Here is a 6,476-nt window from a genome sequence, read left to right as displayed (position 1 = left end):
AGACAAGAACCATGAAATACAACCTACACTAGATTTCTCAAGCTATCTAATTTAAGATACATATAATCCCTACGAAATTCATTTAGCGATCAACCATGTAATGCCATAAAGTCATGTAATTCCATTTTGACCGAAAAGTATAATTATGTTGCAGGTTAGGTCCTTACGCCATGCGTACTTGGGGCGTACTCATGGCGTAGCTCGTTTAAATAATTCACACATTTATGTGAGTATGTTGGGATTACTCACGAGTACACTGGGCGTACATAACAAATGAGAAAAACTTAATTTTTAGGGCTTGAGCCTTATTTAAAAATCCTTATCTTCTCAAAACATTTTCGCTCATCAGCCTCCATCTCCCAAAAATGTCCCTTGGAAACACTAGTTCCTTGTGTGTGATTTGAGATTGATAAGAGTATATTCTTGTGCTTGTAAACAAGGAAGAATGCGGTAGATCATCTTGGATGTAACACCCAAAATCTAGAAGATTAATTGTGGAAATAAATTCCCTTTCCTAGGGACCAACATGGCGAGTTGATGGTGGTAAACTTGACGTGTTGGAGGCTTTTTGGACGTGCGTTTTTAAGAACCAACTCGGCGAGTTGGTGAAGGGAACTCAGCGAGTTGGACGCTGATTAAGAAACCCTAATTTTTAGGGTGTTGCATCCTATTTAAAGTCCTTAAGTTCTTTGGTTGGCCTCCTTACCAACCTCCTTTGTCCAAAAACCCTAAAATCGAGCCTTATCTTCCATTGTTGATTGTGAGAGCTTGGGGAGAGCCTTAAGTATTCATTTTTGGTGCTTGTTGAAGGAGCTAAGGAATTAGGAGTTGCTTGGCTTGAAGAAGAAATCTTGGATCCAGAATCTCTATGTCAATTGCCATGTTTTTGAGGTATCAAGTTCTCACCTTGATTATTAGTTGCTTAGATCTCTTCTTAGGTTAGTGTTTTTTAGCCATGGATGGGTGGACGTTGGGGCTTAGGACGTCTCAAATGATTATTCTTTCAGATCTAAGGTCTACATGAGCTCTTTTGGCATAAAGGTGCCAACTTTATGGATTTAAGGGCTTCATGCATTCAATAAATCTTTCATTTAACCCTTTTCAACTTTTGAGCTCCTCCTAGTCATGCTTAAGCTTAAAGTTGAAAGTTTACATGGCCATCTTGCCTTATGGGGTCAGATCTGCATTTTGGGGTTTTGTCTTTGATAATTAAGTGCTTAATGATTAAGCGATCACTCTTTTTAGTCTATGGTTTGGGTTTGGACCCATTTAGGTGGTTCCTTGGGGTAAAGTTGGAAACTTTACGCTTCTTAATCTCATTTTGGTCGAGATCTAAGCTTTGGAGCTCTTGGATTCAATAAAGGAAGCTTAACGCATTAATTTGTTGGTTCTTGGGAGAACTCGGAGAGTTTTTTGGTCAACTCGGCGAGTTGACTTGGTTTTTCCCGATTTGTACAGTTGATGGAGAAACTCGACGAGTTGAAGGACAACTTGGCGAGTTGGGTCAACTTGCACCGTTGTCTTTGACTTTCAATTTATGTCGTTGAACAGGTTTTTCCCAAGGGATACTTGAGTTAATATGAATTGTAATAAAGGAAATCACGGGATTAAGATAAAGCCCATATGGGTTGGGCCCAATTTGGAAAATTGGGCCATTATTGGGCCTTTGTGGATCTTTTGGTTTTGGGCCTCAGTTTTGATTCATGTTGGGCGAGGGGTAAAATGGTCATTTTATCCCAAGTAAGGATTATAAATTATAGCATGGAACCCACTTACTAATTGGGTGTGTTGTTGGTATTGATAGCTCGGGAAGCTGGCAGGAGAGCAGCTAGGGATTTGTTTTAGTGAGCTTCTGCATTTAAGGTGACTTTCTCCTCACTATATTCGTGGGTCGAAGGCACCAATCCCGGCCCACTACTTTTGGTTATTTTTTAGTAGAGGGGTACCTTAGGTATTGTATATAGTCATGTAGGATAGACTGAGGAATCTTGATCCAAGATCTCTTACCTATTCCTCGTTTGGTTGTGGTTCTAGAGTGGGATCATCTGTCCGGGTGACTATCTCACCTCTGAATGTATACGGCTATGCATTCATTAGATTGTTGATATTGAGTATGTTGTTATGCTTAGTGATCTGTAGATTTGTGGAACTGGCTGTAAGTTGTTATATGATTATATGTTATATTTGTGCATGTTTAGTCAGTGGTTAAGGCTTCACTGCTTTGCGCGTAAGCCAACAGGCCGAGGCATCCCAACCCGATGGTTGTATAGGCCCGAGGGTATTCCATACTGAGGATTATTGGACCCGCAGTATATTGGCATTCTAACCTGATGGTTGATTGGGCATGGGGCATTCCAACCCGATGGTTGATTGGACCCGATATGATTGAATGATATGTGGTGAGATTGGACTACTTGTGCATCAGTCAATAGCCCTAGGGTATTCCATTCCGAGGATGATTGGACACATAGTGTATTAATATTCCAACCCGATGGTTGAGGGCTTGGGGTATTCCAACCTGATAGTTAATTGGACCCATAGTGTATTGGCATTCCAACCCGATGGTTGAGGGTCTGGGGTATTCCAACCCGATGGTTGATTGGACCCATAGTGTATTGGCATTCCAACCCGATCGTTAAGGGCTTGGGGTATCCCAAACCAATGGTCATTAGACCCATAGTATGTTGTTATTTGTATATGTTATCTATTTGGGTGTTGTCACTTTGGGGGAACTCACTAAGCTTCGTGCTTATAGTTTTGGTTTATGGTTTCGGGTACTTCAGTGGATTGTGTCAAGGTGAAGGCATGACCATACACATCATCGCGTTTTGGAGTTATGATTTATGGCAAACTCTGATAATGTGAATGTTTTGAAAACTACGTTAAAAGCGATTTTGATTTTAAATAATGTTTTAGAAACATTGGTTTTTGTAAACACTTCTTTAGAAAAAGGGTTGTTTTGAAAAGTTTAAATTTTATGAATTTTTATGGATGTTACAACTTGGTATCTACGGATGAGCAAACGAACCAGGGAACTGGCAAGAACTGGTACTGGAACTAGAACCGGAACCCGATGGAACCGGTCGAGACGGGACCAATACTATAATTTCGTGAATATTTGGAACCGGGACCCGGTAAGAACCGGTCGCTGGAACCGACCCAAAACCAGGAACCGAACCGCATAGTATTTAGAAAAAACCCCATGCCTTTGTCGCTTGTACTTCTACTTTGGATGAAAAAAAAGAGATCGTAAAACAAAAACCCACAAAATACACTGAAGCATGACTCGAAGACTCAGGTAGCTTAAGCTCATTTTAAACCGAGTGACAAATGTAAATCTTGTGTAAATGACATCAGATATTATACATATAGAAATTAAAAGTAACAAAATTAATAAAGTTGTGGTAGATTTCATACCAAAGGTTGCATTTGCCAGTTGCATGTATATACTGTATCGCACTCCTGTTTCGTGATCTTCATGGAGATTTACAAGCAAATACAAAGTGTAAAGTTGCCATATAAATGCCAGAGTCAACGGTATGACTCCCCAAGGCCCAAGCCCTGTCATAAACCCAAAATCAAACAATAGATTACGTGATTTAAACTAGCTAGCGTAGAACGGTTATATTGATAGATGATAGTGACGAATCCAAAATCTTGTTTATGATATTCATCTTTTCATTACCGCACCGTCTTCTCTAACTATAACACATTTTTAAAAATATAAAATGATGTAAAAAATTATTCATATCCTATCATTGAGATATTTAACAAAAACAAACAAAATACAATAATATTTATCCATGTATATTTATATACTCAATGTATATGTATATAAAAAACATAACAATTTTGCATTCATGTTATTGATCTTTGAGCTTATAATCACATTAAATAACCAGGCATAAACCGAAACTGTAACCCCAAAATACGTTGCTATTTCTCGAAGACCGGTTCCAAAATCGAAAAACCAGCAAAAACCGAAACCGGTAGAACCGCTGGGCCGGTTCGGTTCTTGATTTTGGCCGAAGCCGGTTCCTGGATCGGGTCTGGGTCGGGCCGGTTCCAGCCGGTTCGGTCCTTTTTCTCATGCCTATTGGTATCAGAGCTTTGGTTTGAGTGAGTTAGAGGTACACTCATGTGAATCCAGTCTCAAACTAAGAAAAAGGGTTTTAAAACAATTTTCAAATAGTTTTCAAAAATAATCAAGGGAGATGTGATGTGTAAGATCGACTGGAGCCAGTAAGTTGACCCCAATATTGTTGGGTTTTGAGCAATCTAACACTTCCTAAGTGTGCATGCAACCCTAATAAACCTTGGATCTATGTTTGTCTAAATACATGCAAAATAATAATTTTCCAAGGTTCATAACCTATCTAACATGGCATGGGGAACATTTCAACATAAAAGAGTTAGAAGAGATTACATACCTTTTTGATGAGTTTGATTCTTGAGGAGTTTGAGGGCCAAGCACCAATAGTGTGAATGCCTCAAATGGAATCACAAATCACCACAAACACTTGGAAAACTTTGAGAGAGTATACACACTTGCAACTTTCGGCCACACACAAGCACACACACACTAGTTCACTAGTTGCCATTTCATGCACCATAAGCATGCTTATATAGTGTACATGGTTAGGGTGAAACCCTAATAACCCATGACCTTTCCTTTTACAAGGATCCATGGGTTAAAAGCTCCATGGACTTCCATCCAAGCCTAGCCCATTAACAAATGAGTGTTAGCCCACACCATATAAAACCAATAGCCCATAATCTAATTAGTCTTTCTTTTAATCTCTAAATTAATTCATAATTAATTTAAGACTAAGACTAATTAAATAACATAACCTCATATTAATATATTATAACTTATAATATATTAATAAACATATGTGTATAACTCTCATAAAATTATCCATAAATTGTTCGGGTGAAATGCAACCCAAATGGACCATGCCGGGTCGGGTCAAGTATATACCAAATAAGTTATAGACTTAGACACCTTATCCAACAGACTCCCACTTGGATAAGTCTAATAACTCTATTTGCCTATATAACTTCAGGAACCAACCAACAATCGTAGCTCTCGAAAACTCTGTTGAACTATGAAGCGCCATTTTAAGAAAAGTGATCATATAATCCTCTGTTCTCATGATATCAGCCGGACAGACACATGGAACTATGTCTTGCTTATTGTCTGGCAGTTGTTTCTCAATTTCCGATTTGTTTGACAAAGAACTTTACTGAACACATCAGTTTAGTTCTGACCGTGCCCGGTACATGGGTCAACACAAAATCATCGAGGGGCCCAGATATCGCTTCTATTTCTAGAAGGAACAGATAAACTTCGACTCATATGCTTGTTCTACTACTTGTTGAATTGTACACAAAGGCACATTTTATAACATCAAGTTACTGATGTGTTTACGTGCAATCAATGCACAACCAACTCATAGGTAACAACTCATATCTCTAGGTTTGAAGACTTATATGATATTATCGTCTCACGATCACTCGAGATAAATTCCATGAAGTGATACAAGTGAGTGTGGGTTTATACCAATACTCATAACTTATGAGTACTCATGAATGTTGCAGCAACCATTGCCATGTCTAAACACTTTTAGCCATCTACAAACCCAATTCATGACAATCTTGATTCATACCTACTTCCGACGTATGACCGATTGTGGAGGTTTGAATAAATTAATTATTCTGGAAGTCAAAACATGCAAAACTGAAACAATAGTAAATAATTGACAATGATAGTAACACTTTACTCATAAATAAATCACAAATTTTATTCATCATCAAATGTCGATTACATTTTACAAGTTTCAGGAAAACTATCTAATCTGTAAAACTAATATCGTCCCTCAGCCCGATGCGCCTCGCATGCTGAAAATGCTTAACCCTGTCAGTCCCTTCGTAAGGGGAACTGCAGGATTCTCATCCGACGATATCCTCCTTGTCACGAGGAGTCCTTCTTCAATCTTGTGTCTTATGAAGTGATATTTTCTGTCAATGTGTCGGGATCTGCCATGATCTCTTGGTTCCTTGGCTAAGGCAACCGTACTATTGTTGTCACAGAAAATCTCCATAGGTTCTTTAATAGCTGGTACAACTCCAAGGTCTCCGATGAAGTTCTTTAGCCATATCGCCTCCTTCGCTGCTATATACTCTGATTCACAAGTCGAATCAGCCACCGTCTCCTGCTTGGAACTCTTCCAAGAAATTGCCCCTCCATTTAAGGTAAAGACCCAGCCCGACTGAGAGCGGAAGTTATCCCTATCAGTCTGAAAACCAGCATCACTATACCCTAATACTCTCAAGTCATCACTCCCACCAAGGGTAAGGATCCAATCCTTAGTCCTCCGCAGATACTTGAGAATGTTCTTTACCGCGGTCCAATGAGCCTTGCCAGGGTTCCCCTGATACCTGCTAACCATGCTCAAAGCAAATGCCACATCAGG

The sequence above is a fragment of the Lactuca serriola genome, chromosome 6, assembly GCF_051521515.1.
Source record: "Lactuca serriola cultivar US96UC23 chromosome 6, Lser_US96UC23_V15, whole genome shotgun sequence".
Lineage (NCBI taxonomy): Eukaryota > Viridiplantae > Streptophyta > Magnoliopsida > Asterales > Asteraceae > Lactuca > Lactuca serriola.
The sequence above is the reverse complement of the archived record's forward strand: the minus strand, read 5'-3'. Positions refer to the sequence as shown.